At 42.9% G+C, this 24,935-nt stretch overlaps 1 protein-coding gene and 1 pseudogene across 1 annotated transcript in view; both read right to left on the minus strand.

Annotated features, from left to right (window-relative positions):
- LOC144455066 (E3 SUMO-protein ligase KIAA1586 pseudogene) overlaps window positions 1-16,710 on the minus strand; it is a 52,367-nt pseudogene extending 35,657 nt beyond the window's left edge.
- The window catches only part of LOC110200367 (plasma membrane calcium-transporting ATPase 4-like), a gene marked incomplete at its 5' end in the record, with an annotated part of 92,079 nt that continues 82,163 nt past the window's right edge, over window positions 15,020-24,935 (minus strand). The window contains one exon of the mRNA XM_078148060.1: window positions 15,020-16,286. The remainder of the gene's footprint in view (window positions 16,287-24,935) is intronic.

A 24,935-nucleotide genomic window follows, 5' to 3' on the forward strand; every position in this document is an offset into this window, starting at 1 on the left:
ACTCGTGGCCCCAGGGAAGCTGGGACCCTGGTCACAGTTACAAGGTGAAGAAGAGTGCTTGTGGTCACTGACAGACCAGAGCACAGGCCAGGAGAGTAGTAAACACATATCTCCCTAGATCATAATACCTTGGAAGAAACAAAAACTTACAAGTCCCCAGAACTATCTTTGAAAACAGCTGCACAAATAACCTGAAGCTTGGGACAGTGACCTCTCCACTTGGGAAGCAGGGCCCCACTTTAGCACAGAGTTAAAAGTCAAAAAGTAGGCCAGAAAAATGAGCAAACAATAGAAAAAAATCCTAACTATAGAAAGTTATTATGGTGACAGGGAAGATCAAAATACACATTCAGAAGAAGACAACAAAGTCAAAACTATAACATCCAAAGCCTCAAAGAAAAAATATGAATTGGACTCAGGCCATGGAAGAGGTTAAAAAAGATTTTAAAAATCAAGTAAGAGAGAGAGGAAAAATTGGGAAGTGAAATGAGAGTGATGCAAGAAAATCATGAAAAAAGAGTCAATAGTTTGATAAGGAAAGCATAAAAAATACTGAAGAAAATAACACTTTAAAAAACCAGAGTAGGCCAAATAGTAAAAGAGGCACAAAAATCCAATGAAGAGAAGAATTCCTTGAAAAGCGGAATTGGGCAAATGGAAAAAGATACACAAAAATTCACTGAAGAGAAGAACTCCTTAAAAAGTAGAACTGGCCAAATGAAAAAGGAGGTTCAAAAGCTCACTGAAGAAAATAATTCCTAAGAAATTAGAATTGAGCAAGTGGAAGCTAATGACATTATGAGACATCAGGAAACAATAAAACAAAATCAAAAGAATGAAAAAAATAGAAGACAATGTGAAATATCTCATTGGGAAAACAACTGACCTGGAAAATAGATCCAGGAGAGAAAATTTAAGAATTATTGGGCTACTTGAAAACGATGATCAAAAAAAGAGCCTAGACATCATATTTCATGAAATTATGAAGGAAAATTGCCCTGATATTCTAGAACCAGAGGGTAAAATAGGAATGGAAAGAATCCATCAATCACTTCTTGAAAGAGATCCCCAAATGAAAACTCCCAGAAATATTATTACCAAATTCTAGAGCTCCCAGGTCAAGGAGAAAATATTGCAAACAGCCAAAAAGAAATAATTCAAATATTGTGGAGCAAACATCAGGATAGCACGAGATTTATTAGTTTCTACATTAAAGGATCTGAGAGCTTGGAATATGGTATACCAGAATACAAAAGAACTAGAATTACAACCAAGAATCAACTACCCAGCAAAACTGAGTGTACCCCTTTAGGGGAAAAAGTGAATATTCCATGAAATAGAGGGCCTTCATGCATTCCTGATGAAAAGACCAGAGCTGAATAGAAAATGTGACTTTCAAATACAAGACTCAAGAGAAGAATAAAAAGCCAGGTGGCGCAATGGATATATCACTGGAGCTGAAGTTAGGGAGTCCTGAATTGAAATTTGATCTTGGACAACTTACTGGCTGTGTGACTCTGGACAAGTTGCTGTTTGTCTCAGTTTTCCCATCTGTAAAATGGGGGTGACAATAGCACCTATATCCCAGGTTTGTTGTGAGGATAAAATAAGATAATAATTGTAAAGCACAGTGCTTGCTTGGTACATAGTAAGTACTATATAAATGTTAGTTATTATTATTAGCTATTAGTACTCTCTTCCTAGGTGCTCTCTAGTTCTTTTGATTGAATGATCATCTCTATATAGATTACTCCCAAATCTGAATATCTAATCCCAATCTTACCCCAGAACTTCTTTCCAACTTCCTGCTGGACAAATCCATCTCAAATTCAACATATACAAAAGTGAACTCATCATTTCTTCAAAACCTATCCTTTCCTTTATTTATGTTGATGGCACCATAAATAGGCATGAGTTGGAGGTCAGCTCTGGCACTTTCTTCTTTGGCTTGTAAAGCAATGTATGCTTGCCCAAGGCAGAGCTGCACCCAGTGTGCTGTAACTTCCTCATTTGGCTGGCTTGCTGTGTGGAAGATCAAATTCCATGTGTATAGTCTGAGGACACTCTTCTCTTGCTGAATGGATCCACACTGGTATGGGCTAATCCTGCCCCTTGTACTAAGTCCATGAAGCCCAGCCCCATATACACACTAGGCATTGAGGATGTGTTTACATGTTTGCCCAATGAAACTGAGTTAGGTGCTGGGGGCTGAATCCATCCTACCTTCCGAAGGGTAATAAACCTATGTTTCCAAACCTTCTGGTGTCCCGTATGTTCTTCTAATTCAAATTGCTATGGAACACTCTACTGTCTTAAATCACAGAATCCTAGATCTAGAACTGGAAGAGAATGCAGATGCTATCTAGGATGCTATTTAGTCCAACTCCTTCACTTGGCAGATGAGAAAACTGAGGAACAGGAATGATAAATTCTTTATTCTAGGTTACAAAGAGAGTAAATGTCAGAGATGGGATTTTAATCACAGTCCTCTGACTCAGAGGACATTTTCTTTCAATTCCTTTTAATTTTTTTAAAATTCTAGACTTAAACGCCAAAAAAGAGCATCTCCATACTCACAACATAACACAAAAAGATGATTATATATAAAACAACTTACTCTTTAAAAAGGTATATAATAAATTCTACACTCCCTTTCAAAACTGTCATGATTTTCTGTGCTTTCTTCGGTACTACATTTAGAATTGTGTGCATTATGTATAATCTATATCAAATTGCTTGCCCTCCACTGTAAAGCTTTTTCTTGCTTCTTTTATGTGAGATAATTTCCCTCATTCTACCTCTCCCTTTCCCTTTCTCCCAGTACATTCCTCTCTCACACCATAATTTTATTATTTTAGATATTATCCCTTCATATTCAGCTCACACCTGTGCCCTCTGTCTACACACACTCCTATCTGCCCTAAAAATGAGAAAATTCTTATGAGTTACAAGTTTCATGTTCCCATGTGCTAAGCACTGAGGACATAAATGCCAGCACGGAAGCCAGGACAGTCCCTGCCCTCAAAGAGCTCACTTTCTAGAGGGGGAAGGGAATCTGGAAAAGGGAGGGAGCAGCAGCACAGTTTACAGTTGATAGCTAGGAAATGAGGTGGAATCTTGGTTCCAAGCAAGATCAGGTGGGAGCTCACCTATCAGAAAATGACTTTGAGGAGGCAACCCTGGGTGACTGGGAGGATGATGGTGTCCTTAACAGGGAAGGTCAGAAGAGGGTGGGTTTGGGGAAAGGATAATGAGGTCTGTTTTGAACAGGTTGAGATTATCTATAGGTAATCAAGTTTAAAATGACACTTGATTGGCCTTTTCCCTTCCTTTTGTAAGGAAGTGGAAGAGTGAGTCCCCACATGAAGCCTGTGTGCTAGGTCACAACAGTTAAAGTCCAGTAAATCTAGGTTTTTAAATGAGTCAGAGTGAAATATTATGATTTCGATGTGCGATGGTCCACGAAGTATAGTCTAATCTGAGTTGGCCAAGAGACAGTATTATTAGTCTTCCTTGTGTAAAACAAGGAAGACTTGTACTCTTTTTGGACATGAGATGTCACCAAAAGGTTGTGCTATATTTTAAAATGACAATGAACTAACCAAAAAGCATTTATTAAAAGTTCTTAGTATGTGCCACACCCTATGCTAAGTGCTTGGGGACACCAAGGCAAAAATGAAAAAGCCTTTGCTCTTAAGGAGCACTCATCCTATTGCTAGAGATAACATGCATTTACATGTGAACATATAAAAAATATTAAGAAAATGCAAGTGACTTGGCTGGGGGGACTTTTTTCTAACACCTGAGGAGATAAGGAACAACCACCTGTGGGAAGTGGTTTGAGCTGATCTTTGAAGGAAACTAGGAGTCCTACTAAGCTGAGAAGAGTCTGGAATGCATTTCAGAGATGGGGGGACAACCTGGGAAAAGGCACATTGTTGTTGTTTGCCCTTCATTTCCAAAGAAGACCAGTGAAATTCTGGGGTGATGTCTCGATTTTGACATGAGTTGGATTTAAGTGAGGCAAAGTTGAGTAAAGTTGTCAGCCTCACTCTCTCTTCCAGAGTCATTGAAGTCCAGTGGCAAAACAAAAGTCAGGAAGACTCGTGGTAGCTCCAGGATGCAGTGGGTCACCTTGGCATCTCTGAGGTCTGCCAAACTCTAAGGACTCTACAATTCCTGCTTCAACAAATTATTCTTGTCTGCCATGCCACTAGGGGAAGTCTTCACATGTATGGGATAGACATCCCCCTAACTCACCCCATGGGGTTCAAACTCTGTCAGCTACCCTCAAAAGTGTCCAAAGACACAACATACATGGTAAATAAAGCGTTATATGTGAAGAACAATGGAAAGCTAATTTGGCTGTATTTTAGAGCACGTGAAGGAAAATTCTAATAAGGCAAGAGATGTAGATTATAGCCAGATTTGGAATTGCCTTAAATGACACAGAGAGGAATTTGAATTCAATCCTATAGCAGGGCTTCTTGAATTTCTTTGTGTTTTCTCTGTTGGACCCTTCGGCATGGTGGACTCTGTCTCAGAACAATTTTTTACAATATAACATGAAATTTTAAAAAATGACAAAATAAACCATATAATTGCAAAAATAGTTATCAAGAATGTTTTAAAACACATTCGCAGACTCCAAGCTAAGAACGTACTGTCCTAGACATACTGGGAACCAGTAGATTTTACTGAACTGGGGCATGGCATGATGAGATTTCAGCCTTAGAATACCCTTTGGGAGCTAAGTGCAGCATGGATTAATGGGGAAAGAGACTAAAGATGCGGAGACTAATTAGGACATCATTGAATATAGGATGTATAGTTCAGGTGAGGAGTGTTCTGTGAGTGGAGAGAAGGGGATGGATGCAAGAGATCTTGTGTTCCAATAGTGGTAAGAGTTGCCAAGAGATTGAGGGCTGAGGGAGAGTGAGCAGCATGGGATAGAGAGAGGTAGATGGAAGGAGGGAAAGAAGGCAGAGACAGAGACAGAAACAGAGACAGAGGAGGAACAGAGAATCTATTAAGCACTTGTTATGTGCCAGGCACCCTGCTAAGCAAGGAGGAAACCAGTGTGTTGCCTTACTTACCAGCCAATAACACAAGACATTCCCTGCCCTCAAGGAACTCACATTCTAATGGGGGAGGAGAATACATAAAAGAGAAACTGAAAAGGGAGGGAGAAGCAACAATGGGAAATGAGTCTTGGTTCCAGGCAAGATAAGGAGAGAGCTCACCTATCAGAAGGTGACTTTGAGTTTGCAACCCCAGAGATTTGGAAGGGTGGGTGTGCCCTTGACACTAATGTGAAAGTTCAGAACAGGGCTGTATTTGGGAGGAAGACATAATGAGTCTTGTTTTGGACATGTTGAATTTACAATGCCATAGACTTCCAAAAAAAGTCAGTCATTTCTCCCTTGATTGGATTCTTCCCTTCCTTTTGTAAAGGGTGGAGGGGTGGATTCTCACATGGAGCACGACCATGCTAAGCATGAAGTGCCCCAACTGTAAGCAATATTAGAAGCTGTCTCAAGGTATGGGGAGCACAATGACCTCCCCACTCCCTCCAGGCTGATATGCCTCAAGTTACCTTCGATATCAATAATAACATATGTGATTTCCCCCATATCCTATCATATTATCAACCATACATTCAAAATACATATACTCATATTCTCTATCAATAGTCATACATATGATCATTCATATATACTCCATATATCCACATATATGAGGACTCATATTCTATCTGTATTCCTATACATGAGTACTCACATATTCTCTCTCTTCCCATATGAGTACTCATTTACTCTATACTCCCATACATTTGAGTGCTCATAATATCTCTGCATATTTGTGCATATAAGTATGCATGCACTCTCTCAATCCATATGTAAGAGGCCTCAAAATTTCTCACACATGAAGAGATGCAGTGCAATACTCATAGGAATATAAAGAAGATGTATGAGAATTCAAATACCTTAAAATATAGAAAGAATATGTGTACGCAAATATGCAGAAAATATGAGTACTTATACATATGAAAAGAGTGAATATATGAGTACTGATATATATGAATAGAAAATACTGAGACAATTATGAATCATATAAATGACTAAATATATATGTATATATAGAGAGAATATGAGTATTTATATTTATGGAAAAATTTTCTATCTTCATATATTTAGGTTGTCATATATTCTCTATATATTCAAATATACGAATATTCATTTATTATTTTTATAGTCACATATATGAGTATATAGAGTGTATATAGAGGAAATACACGTGTTCTTTTGAGACATGATTTGCTGTTGTCCTTTGTGCTCAGAAAGGACCAAAATGACATCATGATGTTGGGGTCAGTGTACAGTGTGTCCAGCTGTGGCTGAGCAGACCAATATGAGCTCAGGAGCTCTACCACAGGTGAGGCACAAATAGTCCATAAGACAATTTGGGATGGCAATGTCTCTAAATTTGAGCTACTGCAATCTACTTCAATCATAGAGCATAGTGCCTTCTTTAATTTGAGCATGCCATGCTTGGTGATCCGGTGACAGTGTCTCCCAAGTCTCCCAATCAATACCAAAGGTCTTCAGGAAGACCCTGAGAGTCTCTTTGTATCACTTCTTCTAACCTCCATGTGAACACTTGCCTTGAGTGAATTCTCCTTAAAATAACAGTCTTTTAGGTAGATGTGCATTTGGCATTTGAACAACATGGCCAGCCCACTGGAATTGCACTCTCTGCAGTGGAGTTTGAATGCTTGGCAGTTTAGCTCCAGAAAGGACCTCAGTGTCTGGTACCTTATCCTGCCAGGATATCTTCAATATCTTCAATATTCTTCAATATCTTCCTAAGACAATTCAAATGAAAGCGATTCAGTTTCCTGGCATGGTGCCGGTATACTGTCAGGTTTCACAGGCATACAACGATGAGGTCAGCACAGTGGCTCTGTAGACCTTCAGTCTGGTAAGCAGCCTAATACCTCTTTTCTCCCATATTTTCCTTTGGAGTTTCTCAAACACTGAGCTAACTCTGGCAATGCATGCATCAACCTCATCATCTACGTGTACACCCCTGAAAAGTATAACAAAAAGCATAAAGTAAGTGAACTTATCCACAGCATTCAAAATTTCTTCATTTGCTATAACCGATGGTTCCATGTATGGTTGGTACAGTGCTGGCTGGTGGAGAACCTCTGTTTTCTTCACGGAAATTGTCAGGATAAAATTAGCACAAGTGGCAGAGAAATGATCCATATTTTGTTGCACCTCAGCCTCAGAAGCTCCATTGAGTGCACAGTCATCTGTGAATAAAAAGTCATGCTCCAACTCTCTCCCTTTGCTTTAGTGTTGGCTTGTAGCCTTTTCAAATTAAATCGTTTATTGTCAGTGCAGTAGCTGACCTTGATGCCGTTTTTGTCTTTGTTGAAGGCATCTGACAACACCACTAAAAATCATGGGCAAGCACACAGCCCTGCTTCACTCCATTGGTGACTGGGAAAGCACGAGAGCATTGTCCATTATCCAGAACCCGTGCAAGCATGCCATCATGGAAGTGGTGCACAATGCTGATAAACTTCTTCCAGGCAGCCAAAGTTCCCCGTGATGGTCCACAGGCCCTCGTGACTGACGATATCGAAGCCCTCGGTTAGGTCGACTAACAATATGTACAGAAGTCTATGCTGCTCCTGGCATTTCTCCTAGAGTCGTCAGGCAGCAAACACCATGTTGACCATTCCTTGGTCGTTTCTGAAGCCATGCTAGCTCTTGGATAGATGACCATCTTCCAGGTGAAGGATCATTTGATTAAGGAGGACTCTGGCAAGAATCTTGCCAGCAATGACTAAGAGACTCCACTGTGGTTGTCATAGGACAACTTACTTCATTTTCCTTATAGGTGGACAACGGGGACATCCTCGATCTCCTGGGGGATAACTTCCTCTTACCATATAATCTGGAAGATTTCCATCAGCTTTTTTTTTTTTTGTAGGAGCAGTGGACTCCATGCCTTGTAAATCTCAGCTGGAACAGAATCAGCACCGCGTGCTTTGCCACAGAGTCAAGCCAAATAACATTCCAAACCTCTTCTTCAGTTGGAAGTTTGGCTAGAGAGGGATGGACTTCAACCTGAGATATACAGTCAATGGCTTCAGCATTGGTTGATGATGGTCTGTTGAGAACGCTATGGACATTTTCAGCCCATCTGTCTAGGATCATGTCCTTATCACTGACCAGGGTGGCTCCATGAGCCACATTGTAGTAGTTAAGAGGCACCAAAGGTTTTTGGCCCATAAATAGCTTTCGGGGCATCATGGAAGCACTCTGGATTGTTACTATCAGCATAAAATTGAATTTCATATGCTTTCTTACTGAGCCAAGACTCTTGCATCTCTCTAAGCTTTGCTTGTGCTTTACTTTTGATGGAGTTAAATGCTGCCTTCTTAGAGACAGATGAACTATTCTGCTGATAAACCCTGCACAGTTCTCATTTTTCATTTAGTAACTTCTGACTTTCCCCATCATTTGCATCAAACCAATCCCAATGTTTGTGAGTGTTCTGGCCCAGATGAGTAAACGCAGTGCTGTGCACCAAATCTCTGAAAGCTGCCCACTCCTTTTTGCTCCACTGTTGCCAACCCTGTGCTGGCTCAGCTTTCCCTCCCAAGTCAGCAACAAACAATCCAGGCACTGAGAAGCCTTTATCTAATCTGTTCATGTTGATTCTTCTAACACTTGTTTTGCCTTGGGGCCACTGCTTTTGTTGAATGAGAATGTTTAGCTTGGAAGACCCTATGGGCTGGGCTGCCTGGGTGCATATATTCCCTCTTTTCTTATATGTGAGTACCCATTCTCTATTTCCTATACATACATATATATACACGTATGTCCACATATAATCCCTATCTTTATTCATATATGAGTCCTCCTATATTCTCTAAAAGATAAAGAGTGGAGTACTCACATATGAGTAGAAATATGAATATGCGAATACTTATGTTTGTGAATAGATAATATGAGTCCCCTTTCTTCTGACAGCCCAGGAAAGACTACTCCTTAGAAATAATTAGAGCAGGGACCAGCCAAGAACAAGGAGCCCTTTCAATCATTCTACCTAAATAACAGCCTTTTTCTCCATGCCTAGAAGTGTATAGACCAATGCACCCCTTAAGGGCAGCACTCTCTCACCCTCATTTCCCTGATCAGAAGGTGGAAATCTTTTTGCTTATTTCAGGTCACTTGTGACCTGCTTTGTGGGTTGGGGGTGGGTGGGGAGGAGCCCTTGATGGGAGTGGTCAAAAAGGGATGGAATGGTTTTAAGAAATTTATTCTCTAAGGTTAAGTTAGTGTTGTTCTCTTGTATGAAGAAAAATGCTAAAGTACCTTAGCCTGAATTGTGTAACTCTATTTTATCATATTGTGAAATTTCCTTTGTTCAAGATTCCCATAAATGTTCACCCAAAATGTCTCAGGTGGGAGACATGTCATTGGGTTGGAGGCAACTCTGTCAGTTGGGACATTTCTCTCTCAAATAGAAAAAAGGCCCAGATCAGAAAAATGCTGAAGTAATAAAAATTTCTGGCAGACTTGTCTCTACAATGCAGAGTATGGGACTGATAAATGTGATTTTTTTTCTTTAACAAGGATTATAGAGAACAGAATGAGAGGCATAGACAGCAGTAGGCACAGTGGAAGGAAAGGACAGAGGGAGAGACTACACACTGGAGGGGATGGTTAAAAAGGGAAATGATCAGAGAAGAGAGGGATGCATATAGGGGAACATGGGCTCAAAGGAGAAGAGAAGGAAATAAAGAGAGAAGGTGAAGAAGAAAAAGTACACAGAGAGGAAAATGGCACCCAGAGAAAGGAGAAGGGTATATAGATGGGGGAGGAGACACACAACAGATGGGTCTAATCTTTTGGCTTTGGTTTCTGAGGTGTTTTTTTGCCTCTTTTTTTCTCTGGTGGTCTGCCTCCTCAGGGGTCTCCTGCCTCCCTCCCACCTTTCCCCTGCTCTTTGTGAGTGGCGGGGGGGGGGGGGGGATACATTTCCATACGCTCCAGTATTGGGGATGGTGGGGTGGAGTGAGAAGGGGCGGTCTCTCCTGAAGGAGCTCCTCCCAACACCCTTCCCCCCCATTCTTCTTCCGCTCCTTCCCCACACCTTTACCCTCTCCGGTCCCTTTCTGCTTCCCTCCTCCCACTCCGCCCAAGAGCGGAGCTTCCTGGGGTTCTGGAAATCCAAGAGGAGGAGGAATCAGGGTAGGGAAGGGACTCTAGTTCATCATCTATGGCTGGATCCGGTTCCGTGATTTCCCGCCTCCCAGCCAGTGAAGTCAGCGCCGTTGCCAGGGGGCGGTACTTCCTGGTACCCGGGTTTTAGGTTCCCCGCTCAGACTTCCGGTCCTTCGCTGAGGTCACTGGGTTCTGGTTCCGAGGCTTCCTGATAATGACGGGGCTAGGGCCCGCATGAAACCGAGCTTTTTCCTCCTCCTTTTCCTCATTGTGTATGCAGACCTGAGGCCCATAGGGCCGTGGGTCCCTCGCCCCTAATCGCCTGACGTCACAGGGACCCCGCCCTCGACCCTTCCCAGAGCAGGTCAGCCTCGGCCCTCATCCCGACTCAAACATCAGGGCCGTAGGCATGAGATTATAGGATAGACAGAAAAAGAAGATGGATCGTGGAGAAAGGGAGAGAAACCCATTTTGGAAAGAGGCACAAAGAAAATGAAATTTAAAAACTAAGAGCAGGACTTTGTGAAGGGGAGGAGAAAAAGAGGGACCGTCAAATGAGAAGAGCCGGTCGGGATTGAGAGGAAGAGCCAGGAGAAACAGGGACACCTTCAAAAATATTGAAGTAACTGAAGCAGTATAACACTGTGTTTGTAATAGAAAAGTGAACTTGCACCTGAAAAGCTTCTGCAGAGATGACATTAATGCATCTAGGATAAGAAGGGCAAAGGGGGGAAAAACAACGTTATATCAAATTTCTCTGAGAAGGGTTTGGTATGCAAAATATATACATACTAATAATATATGTAATGTTACATATAATGTTACAATATATCATGTGTAACATTTTCATATATAAACCTTAATAACATGTAATATGTTATATGTAATGTTATAATGTATCCTATATAATATTGTCATATGTAAGCCTTAATAAATATGAGACTAATTGCCATTACCTAACAGATAAATGGTCAAAAGATACAAACACTTTTCAAAAGAACTACAAAATCTTCACAACCATATTTTTAAAAATATTCCAAATCATTAATAAGAAGAGAAATACAAATCAAAACAACCCTGAGGTTTGACCTCACACCATGCAAATTGGCAAAAATGACAGAAAAGGGCAACGGTCCATGTTGGAAGGGTAGTAGAGAGATAGGCACATTAAGGCATTGTTGGAGCTGTGAAGTGATAACAAACATTATAAAAAGCAATTTGAAATTTTGCAAATAAAAGGACTAAAATTTCCATATCCTTTGAACCAGAAACTCTTATTACTGACTGGACTTATACCCCAAGGAAACCATTGGTAAGAAAAATAGTCCCCATATGCTCCAAATAACTTACAGCACCACTTTTTGTGACAATTAAGCATTGGAAACAAAATCTATGCCCATGAGTTGGGGAATGGCTAAATAAACTGTGGTACTGGGGGTGCTTGGGTGCTTGTGCTTGTACTTGGACCCCAATTTCTCCCTAGTCTCAGAAACACTCTCTGACAATTGCTCCCCAGCCCAAGGGCACTGTGCCTAGCAGTTATTCATGCATGAGCCCCAGCAAGACCCTTATCTGTCTCCCTGGTGCAGCTACATAAAGCTGGGTGAGAGAGTGCTGGGCTGCTCAGGCCCCAGCCCTCAGATCACGTCTCTGGAAGCCTCCCAATTCCTTAGTAAGCTCCTGTCTTGTGAGAAAGCTTTCCCATGTTGCAGAGCATTCTCTAATCAGAACAGAGAGAGAGGAGTATCTTGTCTGGCCTAAGGAGTTTTGTCCTTGGCTGGCCCAAGGACTCTTCCTCCTACCAGACTCCCAAGATCCATGCCTCTGACATCTCCTTCTCTGTCTGGTGTACTCCTTATACTTTCCCATCCATAGCTCCCAAAGACACCTGGACCTTTAGATTACCTAATCGGTATTCCTGGCATTCCTTTCCAGGCCCTTTTCCATATAAGCCCTAGCTCCATCCTCAGTCTCTTGCAGGTTCCTTAAGAATCCTTGCCCACTGAAAAGCGTAACAATAACTCTTTACCACCTTGACTTAAAGAATGCTTGAGACTGTGAATTCATTCCACACGGCCCAGTTGCTGTACTCCAGTCTTTGAGGGGTCTCAACCTCTCAGACTGCAACAATACATGAATGAAGTGGAAAATTACTGTATTGTTAGAAATGACGTGTGATGAATAGAGAAAACCGTGGAAAGAGCTATATGAACTGACGCAAAGTGATGTCAGCAGAGTCAAGAAAACAAAATACACAGGAACTAAAGCAATATAAATGGAAAGAACAATGGTACACCCTCCCCAAAAAAAAATCACAAATCAGTTTAACAAAATTATAAAGATCAAATGGAACTCAAATGAAGAGAAATGAAAAGACATCCCCAAACTAGTCCTTTTTGGAGGTGGGAGGTTCACAAGTGTTACATGTTGCATGTGTTATTGGACTTTTTCCATTTATTGATCAGTTCTGACTTTTTTTCCCCTCTTTAAAAAAAAAATAATAGGGGCAGCTACAGTTTGCCTCCATTTCATCAGTAAAATGAGCTGGAGAAGGAAATGGCAAACCAGTCCAGTGTCTTTGCCAAGAAAACCCCAAATGGGGTCATGAAGAGTCAGACATGACTGCAATGACTAAACAACAATGACAAAAAATACTCTTTGTCCTATGGAATGTCCTATGGAGGGGTTAACATGGGATAACTATGGTGACATAAGAAACAGAAAATATCTGTAAAAACATAAAATAAAAAAGAAGTAGTCTTGCATAGTGGGTAGAGCACTAGACCTGAAGTCAGGAAGGCCTGGGTTTAAATTCTGGCTGAGGCTATTACTATCCTTATGACTTTTGAACAAGTGGTATTAGCTCTGTGGACCTCCTCCTTTGAAAATGAGGGTATTGGATTAGATGACTCCCCTTCTAAGGTCCCTTCAAACTCCAGTTCTCTGATCTGTGAGCCTAGGAATGGATTTTACCACCAGCTGCACTTACTGAAATCCTTCAAGGCCTTGAAGGTCCAGCTCCAGTGCCACCTCCTCCATGAAGCCTTGCCTATCTAACCACACAAGCTCAAAGTAAGCCCTCCCTGGAAGGTGTTTATTTAGTTCTTTCTTTTGTGCTTGTCATTGTTCTAACCATTGAACTCCCTTGAAAAGGTGCAGGATGCCAAGAGGAAGTGAGGAAGGCATCCAGCATGTTAAGTGGGCCCTCTGTGGAGAGCTGATGGTACGACATGGAGGAGAGTGACCCAGGACAGGCAGGTGGGGGGTGGAGTTGGTCTCTATCTGCATCCTTGCAGGGAATGTCCCCATTGATGAGATCTCAAATCTTTGGTCATTTACCAGCCTTTGTGGTCATGCTTCACCTCCTGTCTCTCCACAGCCCCATCATTTCATCTTCCCATCACTTCCCTCTATCTTAGCATAGGACCCTGTAGGTAACAGGATCTGAACAAATGTCTTTTTCATGAATCAAGTGTAATGCCTTCATTTCACTGATGGGGAAATAGATTGGGACTATCTGGAAAATGGAACCAGTCATTTATTGGAGAATAGCTTAGAAAAGGAGACCCTTCCGTAGCTCCTCTTATGGAAGACATATATAGGATGGATTGGAAAGTGAATTTAAGCTTGATCTCAGGAATAGCTTCCTAACAATCAGAGTTGCCCCAAAGTGGCATGGACCACCTCAGGAGGTAGTGGGCTCCCAAACATTAGAGATCATCAGAACAGTGTGCTATGATGCCCACCTGGACCTACTCCTTGATGTACCACCTTCCACACTGTCTTTGTGTCCCACCTGCCCTCCCTTCTCTCCGCATGTCCCTATGCTGTCTTTGACTCTATCCTTTCTCTGTGTCCTTCCACTGTCAACTTCATCCCATCAAATGTCACCCTTCTCTTCATATGCCTCTGTGTCTCTCTGGGTATCCCTTTCATTTCCATAGGCCCCATGTTGTCTCCATTTCTCCTTCTCCTCTCACTGAGCCCTCTCTACCTCCCTCCCTCAGTCCTTCTCCTTTCTCTTCCCCTTCTCCTCTATCTATGCCTCTGTCCCTCTCTGAGTCTTTCTTTCTAGTCTCCTTTCCTTCTCTCTGTCTCTGAGTCTTCTTTCTGTGACCTTTCTCCTCTGTGTGTCTCCTCCCCCATCTATATACCCTTCTCCTTTCTCTGGGTGCCATTTTCCTCTCTGTGTACTTTTTCTTCTTCACCTTCTCTCTTTATTTCCTTCTCTTCTCCTTTGAGCCCATGTTCCCCTATATGCATCCCTCTCTTCTCTGATCATTTCCCTTTTTAACCATCCCCTCCAGTGTGTAGTCTCTCCCTCTGTCCTTTCCTTCCACTGTGCCTACTGCTGTCTATGCCTCTCATTCTGTTCTCTATAATCCTTGTTAAAGAAAAAAAATCACATTTATCAGTCCCATACTCTGCATTGTAGAGACAAGTCTGCCAGAAATTTTTATTACTTCAGCATTTTTCTGATCTGGGCCTTTTTTCTATTTGAGAGAGAAATGTCCCAACTGACAGAGTTGCCTCCAACCCAATGACATGTCTCCCACCTGAGACATTTTGGGTGAACATTTATGGGAATCTTGAACAAAGGAAATTTCACAATATGATAAAATAGAGTTACACAATTCAGGCTAAGGTACTTTAGCATTTTTCTTCATACAAGAGAACAACACTAACTTAACCTTAGAGAATAAATTTCTTAAAACCATTCCATCCCTTTTTGACCACTCCCATCAAGGGCTCCTCCCACCCACCCCCAACCCACAAAGCAGGTCACAAGTGACCTGAAATAAGCAAAGAGATTTCCACCTTCTGATCAGGGAAATGAGGGTGAGAGAGTGCTGCCCTTAAGGGGTGCATTGGTCTATACACTTCTAGGCATGGAGAAAAAGGCTGTTATTTAGGTAGAATGATTGAAAGGGCTCCTTGTTCTTGGCTGGTCCCTGCTCTAATTATTTCTAAGGAGTAGTCTTTCCTGGGCTGTCAGAAGAAAGGGGACTCATATTATCTATTCACAAACATAAGTATTCGCATATTCATATTTCTACTCATATGTGAGTACTCCACTCTTTATCTTTTAGAGAATATAGGAGGACTCATATATGAATAAAGATAGGGATTATATGTGGACATACGTGTGTATATATATGTATGTATAGGAAGATAGAGAATGGGTACTCACATATAAGAAAAGAGGGAATATATGCACCCAGGCAGCCCAGCCCATAGGGTCTTCCAAGCTAAACATTCTCATTCAACAAAAGCAGTGGCCCCAAAACAAAACAAGTGTTAGAAGAATCAACATGAACAGATTAGATAAAGGCTTCTCAGTGCCTGGATTGTTTGTTGCTGACTTGGGAGGGAAAGCTGAGCCAGCACAGGGTTGGCAACAGTGGAGCAGAAAAGGAGTGGGCAGCTTTCAGAGATTTGGTGCACAGCACTGCGTTTACTCATCTGGGCCAGAACACTCACAAACATTGGGATTGGTTTGATGCAAATGATGGGGAAAGTCAGAAGTTACTAAATGAAAAATGAGAACTGTGCAGGGTTTATCAGCAGAATAGTTCATCTGTCTCTAAGAAGGCAGCATTTAACTCCATCAAAAGTAAAGCACAAGCAAAGCTTAGAGAGATGCAAGAGTCTTGGCTCAGTAAGAAAGCATATGAAATTCAATTTTATGCTGATAGTAACAATCCAGAGTGCTTCCATGATGCCCCGAAAGCTATTTATGGGCCAAAAACCTTTGGTGCCTCTTAACTACTACAATGTGGCTCATGGAGCCACCCTGGTCAGTGATAAGGACATGATCCTAGACAGATGGGCTGAAAATGTCCATAGCGTTCTCAACAGACCATCATCAACCAATGCTGAAGCCATTGACTGTATATCTCAGGTTGAAGTCCATCCCTCTCTAGCCAAACTTCCAACTGAAGAAGAGGTTTGGAATGTTATTTGGCTTGACTCTGTGGCAAAGCACGCGGTGCTGATTCTGTTCCAGCTGAGATTTACAAGGCATGGAGTCCACTGCTCCTACAAAAAAAAAAAAGCTGATGGAAATCTTCCAGATTATATGGTAAGAGGAAGTTATCCCCCAGGAGATCGAGGATGTCCCCGTTGTCCACCTATAAGGAAAATGAAGTAAGTTGTCCTATGACAACCACAGTGGAGTCTCTTAGTCATTGCTGGCAAGATTCTTGCCAGAGTCCTCCTTAATCAAATGATCCTTCACCTGGAAGATGGTCATCTATCCAAGAGCTAGCATGGCTTCAGAAACGACCAAGGAATGGTCAACATGGTGTTTGCTGCCTGACGACTCTAGGAGAAATGCCAGGAGCAGCATAGACTTCTGTACATATTGTTAGTCGACCTAACCGAGGGCTTCGATATCGTCAGTCACGAGGGCCTGTGGACCATCACGGGGAACTTTGGCTGCCTGGAAGAAGTTTATCAGCATTGTGCACCACTTCCATGATGGCATGCTTGCACGGGTTCTGGATAATGGACAATGCTCTCGTGCTTTCCCAGTCACCAATGGAGTGAAGCAGGGCTGTGTGCTTGCTCCCATGATTTTTAGTGGTGTTGTCAGATGCCTTCAACAAAGACAAAAACGGCATCAAGGTCAGCTACTGCACTGACAATAAACGATTTAATTTGAAAAGGCTACAAGCCAACACTAAAGCAAAGGGAGAGAGTTGGAGCATGACTTTTTATTCACAGATGACTGTGCACTCAATGGAGCTTCTGAGGCTGAGGTGCAACAAAATATGGATCATTTCTCTGCCACTTGTGCTAATTTTATCCTGACAATTTCCGTGAAGAAAACAGAGGTTCTCCACCAGCCAGCACTGTACCAACCATACATGGAACCATCGGTTATAGCAAATGAAGAAATTTTGAATGCTGTGGATAAGTTCACTTACTTTATGCTTTTTGTTATACTTTTCAGGGGTGTACACGTAGATGATGAGGTTGATGCATGCATTGCCAGAGTTAGCTCAGTGTTTGAGAAACTCCAAAGGAAAATATGGGAGAAAAGAGGTATTAGGCTGCTTACCAGACTGAAGGTCTACAGAGCCACTGTGCTGACCTCATCGTTGTATGCCTGTGAAACCTGACAGTATACCGGCACCATGCCAGGAAACTGAATCGCTTTCATTTGAATTGTCTTAGGAAGATATTGAAGAATATTGAAGATATTGAAGATATCCTGGCAGGATAAGGTACCAGACACTGAGGTCCTTTCTGGAGCTAAACTGCCAAGCATTCAAACTCCACTGCAGAGAGTGCAATTCCAGTGGGCTGGCCATGTTGTTCAAATGCCAAATGCACATCTACCTAAAAGACTGTTATTTTAAGGAGAATTCACTCAAGGCAAGTGTTCACATGGAGGTTAGAAGAAGTGATACAAAGAGACTCTCAGGGTCTTCCTGAAGACCTTTGGTATTGATTGGGAGACTTGGGAGACACTGTCACCGGATCACCAAGCATGGCATGCTCAAATTAAAGAAGGCACTATGCTCTATGATTGAAGTAGATTGCAGTAGCTCAAATTTAGAGACATTGCCATCCCAAATTGTCTTATGGACTATTTGTGCCTCACCTGTGGTAGAGCTCCTGAGCTCATATTGGTCTGCTCAGCCACAGCTGGACACACTGTACACTGACCCCAACATCATGATGTCATTTTGGTCCTTTCTGAGCACAAAGGACAACAGCAAATCATGTCTCAAAAGAACACGTGTATTTCCTCTATATACACTCTATATACTCATATATGTGACTATAAAAATAATAAATGAATATTCGTATATTTGAATATATAGAGAATATATGACAACCTAAATATATGAAGATAGAAAATTTTTCCATAAATATAAATACTCATATTCTCTCTATATATACATATATATTTAGTCATTTATATGATTCATAATTGTCTCAGTATTTTCTATTCATATATATCAGTACTCATATATTCACTCTTTTCATATGTATAAGTACTCATATTTTCTGCATATTTGCGTACACATATTCTTTCTATATTTTAAGGTATTTGAATTCTCATACATCTTCTTTATATTCCTATGAGTATTGCACTGCATCTCTTCATGTGTGAGAAATTTTGAGGCCTCTTACATATGGATTGAGAGAGTGCATGCATACTTATATGCACAAATATGCAGAGATATTATGAGCACTCAAATGTATGGGAGTATAGAGTAAATGAGTACTCATATGGGAAGAGAGAGAATATGTGAGTACTCATGTATAGGAATACAGATAGAATATGAGTCCTCATATATGTGGATATATGGAGTATATATGAATGATCATATGTATGACTATTGATAGAGAATATGAGTATATGTATTTTGAATGTATGGTTGATAATATGATAGGATATGGGGGAAATCACATATGTTTATTGATATCGAAGGTAACTTGAGGCATATCAGCCTGGAGGGAGTGGGGAGGTCATTGTGCTCCCCATACCTTGAGACAGCTTCTAATATTGCTTACAGTTGGGGCACTTCATGCTTAGCATGGTCGTGCTCCATGTGAGAATCCACCCCTCCACCCCTTTACAAAAGGAAGGGAAGAATCCAATCAAGGGAGAAATGACTGACTTTTTTTGGAAGTCTATGGCATTGTAAATTCAACATGTCCAAAACAAGACTCATTATGTCTTCCTCCCAAATACAGCCCTGTTCTGAACTTTCACATTAGTGTCAAGGGCACACCCACCCTTCCAAATCTCTGGGGTTGCAAACTCAAAGTCACCTTCTGATAGGTGAGCTCTCTCCTTATCTTGCCTGGAACCAAGACTCATTTCCCATTGTTGCTTCTCCCTCCCCTTTTCAGTTTCTCTTTTATGTATTCTCCTCCCCCATTAGAATGTGAGTTCCTTGAGGGCAGGGAATGTCTTGTGTTATTGGCTGGTAAGTAAGGCAACACACTGGTTTCCTCCTTGCTTAGCAGGGTGCCTGGCACATAACAAGTGCTTAATAGATTCTCTGTTCCTCCTCTGTCTCTGTTTCTGTCTCTGTCTCTGCCTTCTTTCCCTCCTTCCATCTACCTCTCTCTATCCCATGCTGCTCACTCTCCCTCAGCCCTCAATCTCTTGGCAACTCTTACCACTATTGGAACACAAGATCTCTTGCATCCATCCCCTTCTCTCCACTCACAGAACACTCCTCACCTGAACTATACATCCTATATTCAATGATGTCCTAATTAGTCTCCGCATCTTTAGTCTCTTTCCCCATTAATCCATGCTGCACTTAGCTCCCAAAGGGTATTCTAAGGCTGAAATCTCATCATGCCATGCCCCAGTTCAGTAAAATCTACTGGTTCCCAGTATGTCTAGGACAGTACGTTCTTAGCTTGGAGTCTGCGAATGTGTTTTAAAACATTCTTGATAACTATTTTTGCAATTATATGGTTTATTTTGTCATTTTTTAAAATTTCATGTTATATTGTAAAAAATTGTTCTGAGACAGAGTCCACCATGCCGAAGGGTCCAACAGAGAAAACACAAAGAAATTCAAGAAGCCCTGCTATAGGATTGAATTCAAATTCCTCTCTGTGTCATTTAAGGCAATTCCAAATCTGGCCCTCATTCGGGGTTGAGAATCTCATGCTCAAAACGCTGAGAACCTCTCATGCCCACCCATCTTTACGGGCGTCACCCAGCTGAGAATTTCACACTCAAAAGACTGAGAACCTCTCATGCCCGCTCGTCCGTATGGGCGACACCTGGCCTATATGTTTTATCAGTGATAAACTTTTCCTCTGGCTGAAGAAGATTTGAGTTGAATTCTGTCAGACAGGGCCCGGTACTGTGATCTTGGGGTTCCAGCAGCACCCCAAAAACCTCTAGACCTCTTCATATGGTTCCCTGACTGGGAAATAACTGTCAAATCTCAAACTCTTCTTCAGCCATGAGTGGTAATGAAGAGGTCTAGGGGTTTTGGGGTGCTGGGACCCCAAGATCGCGGTACTGGGCCCTGCTGAATGAATTCAACTCAAATCTTCTTCAGCCAGAGGAAAAGTTTATTAGTGATAAATCACAAAGGCCAGGTGATGCCCATAAGGACAGGCGGGCATGAGAAAGGCTCAGCCTTTGGGACATGAGAGATTCTCAGCTGGGTGATGCCCGTAAAGACGAGCGGGCATGAGAGGTTCTCAGCCTTGTGGGCCTGAGATTCTCAGCCGGGTGACGCCCGTAAAGACAAGCGGGCATGAGAGGTTCTCAGCCTTGTGGGCTTGAGATTCTCAGCCTCTGAATGAGGGCCAAGGTGGATCTTAAATACTAATGTTAACATTGGGTGGCCAGAGAAGGGGGTTGGGGAAAGGGTCTAGTTAAGAATTCTAATTGGGGAGGTCAGAGAGATTGAATAGACGATGGGAAAAGATATGAAGGGAACAGGAAGGCAGAAGTTTGAAAGGCATCTGTACAAAATCAAGGTGGGGCTAGGACTTTCAAAAGGAGATAAAGGAAGGCCTTTCTGGGGCCTATAGACAAGAGGGAGGCCAAGGCTTTCAAAGGGAGATGAGGGGAGTTGATTAGGAAATTTGAAGGTTTAAGGGTTTTCTGGGTCCTGTAGACAAACAGGAGCCAGATTCTATTCAGGGCAAGGGTTGAAGGTGCATCTGAATAAGATCTAAAGGTAAGCTAGGGCTTTCAAGGGAGATGAGGGTCTGGGGCCTGTGAGTCAGATTCCCTTTGGGGCAAAGGGCAAAGATCTTGGCTTGGGCCCCGCCCCATCAGTAAGCCTCCTCCTCCCCAATTCTGCCTGATGTTCTCGGGCTTTTTGGTTCAGTGCCTCTGCTTGAGCACTTGGACCTGGAATATATACCTTTCTTAGCATAGAGGATGGACTCCCTATCAGGAAGCATAGGTTCAAACTTGTCAGTTCTCTCCACGCTAGGGAATTGGGAAACTGTTGGATGTATATTTTTTTTCTTTCTTTTCCTTTTTTTTTCTTTTCCCTAAGCCCACAATAGGTCAATCCTTTTCATTTCCCAAGAATTTGCCTTTGGGCTGTCTTTTACTAAATTGGAAAAATCTTAGCTTCTGTAAAGAACTTAAAAAGAAAAAGCTGATGCACTTTTGCAACATCATTTGGCCTCAGTATCACCTGGAAAATTGTGAGGCACGGCCCCCTTTTGGGACATTACAGGTAAAGACCCTCTCAGAGGTAGAAAAATATTGTTGCAGAGAAAGAAAATGGGTGATTTCTTACTTAATGGCTTTTGTTGAGCTTTCTAGAGATCCCGTTCTCAGAAAGGATTGCAAGATGCTCATAGCTAGAGCCACCCCACTAGTGGTGAGTGGGGACCAAATAGACCTTTTGGATGATCCTCTTATGGCTCCTAGGGTTATGGCATCCCCCTCTTCCCAACCTCCCTCAGCACCGCTTCCCCAGCACCTATCTCCACCCCATTCTCCTCTGGCCTCTTCAGCTGTTCCCCATTCTCCCCAGACCCTCCCTTCTGTTCCTTTGGTCCCTCCATTTCCTCCCCAGGCCCCTGCTCCAGAGGCTACTTCTACTCAAGCCTTGAGCAAGGGCCTCGCCCTAGCCTCTACTTCCAGACAGACCCCAGCTCAAGCTCTGGACGAGATTCTCAACTCAGTGCCTCCTCCCCAGACCTCTCCTTCGGTTGGGACCCCTCCTCAGGCTCCAGACAAGGGTATCTCCATGGCATCTTCTCCCCTGATCCCTCCCCCTCCTCTGGTGTCAGGTAATCTTCCCCCTTGCCAGCCAGATTCTTCGGCCTTGCCAGTTCAGCCAGCACTTTCCAGTCCCTCACTGAGGAGAAGTGGGACTTCCTCCCTCCCTCCCCCACAAGCCCCTGCTCCCGCAGGGCCTTCAGGGCTTTTTCCTTTAAGGGAAGTACCTGCCTCTCCTAATGGGACACTTAGGGTGCATGTTCCATTCTCCATTTCAGACCTCACCCAGATTAACGAAAGGCTGGGTTGATACTCTGAAGATCCAACTAAATTTACTGAGGGCTTCAGGGATGTGTCCCTACAATTTGAACTTTCTTGGGGTGATTTGCATGTCCTCTTCTCCACCTGTTGTACCCCTGAGGAGAGGAAGAGAATCTGGGAACAAGCCCAACATTTTGGGGATCGTTTGGCTAGTAATGACCGCACAAAATACCCCCCAGGAACAGCTGCTGTTCCTGCTAGTGATCCTGGGTGGGATTATCAGAAGAGTGAGGATAGGGGAAAGAGGGACTACATGATAATTTGCCTGTTAGAAGGCCTGAAAACAGCATTTCAAAAGCAGGTAAACTTTCAAAAGATTAAGGGAATTACTCAGGAAGAAAAGGAAAACCCTGCCCTTTTCCAAGATAGGCTAGTAGAAGGCATTAAAAAGTATACGAATTTAGATCCTGACTCTACAGAAGGGGCAGCAATCCTTAGCATGTATTTCATTAACCAGTCTGCCCCAGATATTAGGAGAAACTACAGAAATTGGCAATGGGACCCCAAACACCTCAGGCTCAGTTATTGGAGATTGCCTTTGGAGTCTTTAACAACAGGGACCTAGTTGCAGCAGAGGAGAAAGAACGCAGGCAGAGGGCTAGAGACAAAGAACATGCTCGATTCTTGGCTGCTGCCATGGTCAGGAAAAGACCCAAGGGTGTTCCTGGCAACTTGGGCAGTGGGAAAACCTGCTTTCGATGCCACCATGAGGGTCACTGGTCCAAGGAGTTTCCCTCCAGGGCACCCTCTCAGAGGAAGCCCAGCGACTTGGGCAGGGGAGGCCACTGGGAGGCTCACTGGTCCAAGGAGTGCCCCTCCAGGGCGCCCCCTTGGAGGAAGCCCCCAAGATGGACACCTCCAGGACTTTGCTCAAGATGTGACCAGGAGGGACATTGGAAGAAGGATTGCCCCCGAGGTAGGAGAAGTGATAGAGCAGCCCCCCAGTACCCTGTCCTCCAGTCTTCTCAAGACTGGGGAGGACAAAGGAACCTGGGTCCAGGCAATGCTCCCACTTTCTCCATCTCCCTCGCCAAGCCCTGGGCAGAAATTGAGGCTGAAGGTAAGGTTACCCACTATATCATGGCTATGTTCTTTGCTTTAACCAATTACTCTGGCCCTATTTGCTCCTTGACCCATCCGGTCATGGGCATTGGAGAGGTAACTGAGGGATGTCTCCAGACATACCCCTCCCCCTGCCTATTTGAGAATCTGTTGTTTAAACCCTCCTCTCTTGTGTTCTCTTGCCCTGCCCCCTCTTTGGGAAGGAACCTGATGGTGAAGGTGGGGAGCCAATTTTCTCTAGTTAAGCCTCCCATCTCCCTTTTCCCTCTGTGTGCCAGACATCCCCACTTTCCCCTGGAAGTGTGGGAGACAATTTGGGATACTTTCGCCACCCCAGCTGTTGTTCACCTCAGAGACCCTAAAGTATTTTCCCTTCCCAGTATTTGTATCCCCACCCAGGAGGCTTCTTTGTCCACTGCCTCAGGAGTGCTTAATCTCTTGGGAACTCAAGGCTATAGGGTCTCTTTGAACAAAGTCCAGATAGCATGCCAGTCTGTAAAGTTTCTGGGCCACAAACTCCCGGTCCCAGACACCAAGAAACAATTTTGAACTTTTCTAGGCATGGATAGATTTTGTAGACTCTGGATCCCTAATAATAGTTTGATTGTTAAGCCCCTTTATGACAGTCCTCTGGGCCCTGACTCACTCCCTCAAGAGTGGGGCCCAGACCAAACTTTTGTGATTTTAAAATCTAAATTGACCTCCACACCCCTAACCTGGTCCTTAGGAGCCGCTGGAAAGCCTGCAAGCTTCCTGACAGTGGCTGCTCATCTCCACAAAGCCCCCCTTCCCAATATGACTTTCTCAGAAGTTTATGCTACTCCATTTATGCTTGCCACTTCTCTATGGGCTACTCTTTGTATATTTACACCTTGCTTCTCCACAGGGGAATATTCCCTTACTTGGGAGACAAGCTCCAAGGCTACTAGACAAGTTAACACCCCTGTGGAGGGAGGGCTTGTTAGAGTTTCTGCTAATTTTGACCTGCACTACCTGTGCAGACACCACTAGTGACAAGAATTTTGGGGAAAGGTGAAACGAAGTGCCAACACATGGCAAGCCCCAGAACTACTGTTTTGGTCACTCAATGTTTGACACCCTACAAAGACTTTGGGTGTGCACCCTCGGATTTTCAGCACCGCCCTTCTCCATTTTCAATGCCAAACGGCCCACAGTCTCTAACTTAAAGGCAAAACATGGATTTTGGGGAAATGTCCTCTGGTCTCTTAAAAAGGGAGCAGACTATCTTATGCCCTGGTATAACCTACAACATGAATATATTCTGTCTAACCTGACAGAGAGTATTCACCAGTTGGCAAATGTGACAGCTTATGGTCTCCGGGAAATCCAGCAGTCTTTGGATTCCTTAGCAAAAGTAGTTTTAGATAACAGAATAGCCCTAGACTACTTGCTTGCCTCCAGTGGGAGTGTATGTGCTTTAGCAAACACATTTTGTTGCACGTATAACAATTTCGGGCAGATAGAGTTCTTCACTGCTCATATTTTGGAGAAAGCTAGTTGGATGCAAGAAATTCACAATAACTTTAGTGCTCCAAAATCTTTTTCATGGGAGTCCTGGCTTCTTTCTATACTGGTTCCTATTCTCATTCAACTACTGATCA

This window comes from Phascolarctos cinereus, unplaced genomic scaffold (genome assembly GCF_003287225.1).
Source record: "Phascolarctos cinereus isolate Bilbo 61053 unplaced genomic scaffold, phaCin_HiC Scaffold_8;HRSCAF=390, whole genome shotgun sequence".
Taxonomy (NCBI): domain Eukaryota; kingdom Metazoa; phylum Chordata; class Mammalia; order Diprotodontia; family Phascolarctidae; genus Phascolarctos; species Phascolarctos cinereus.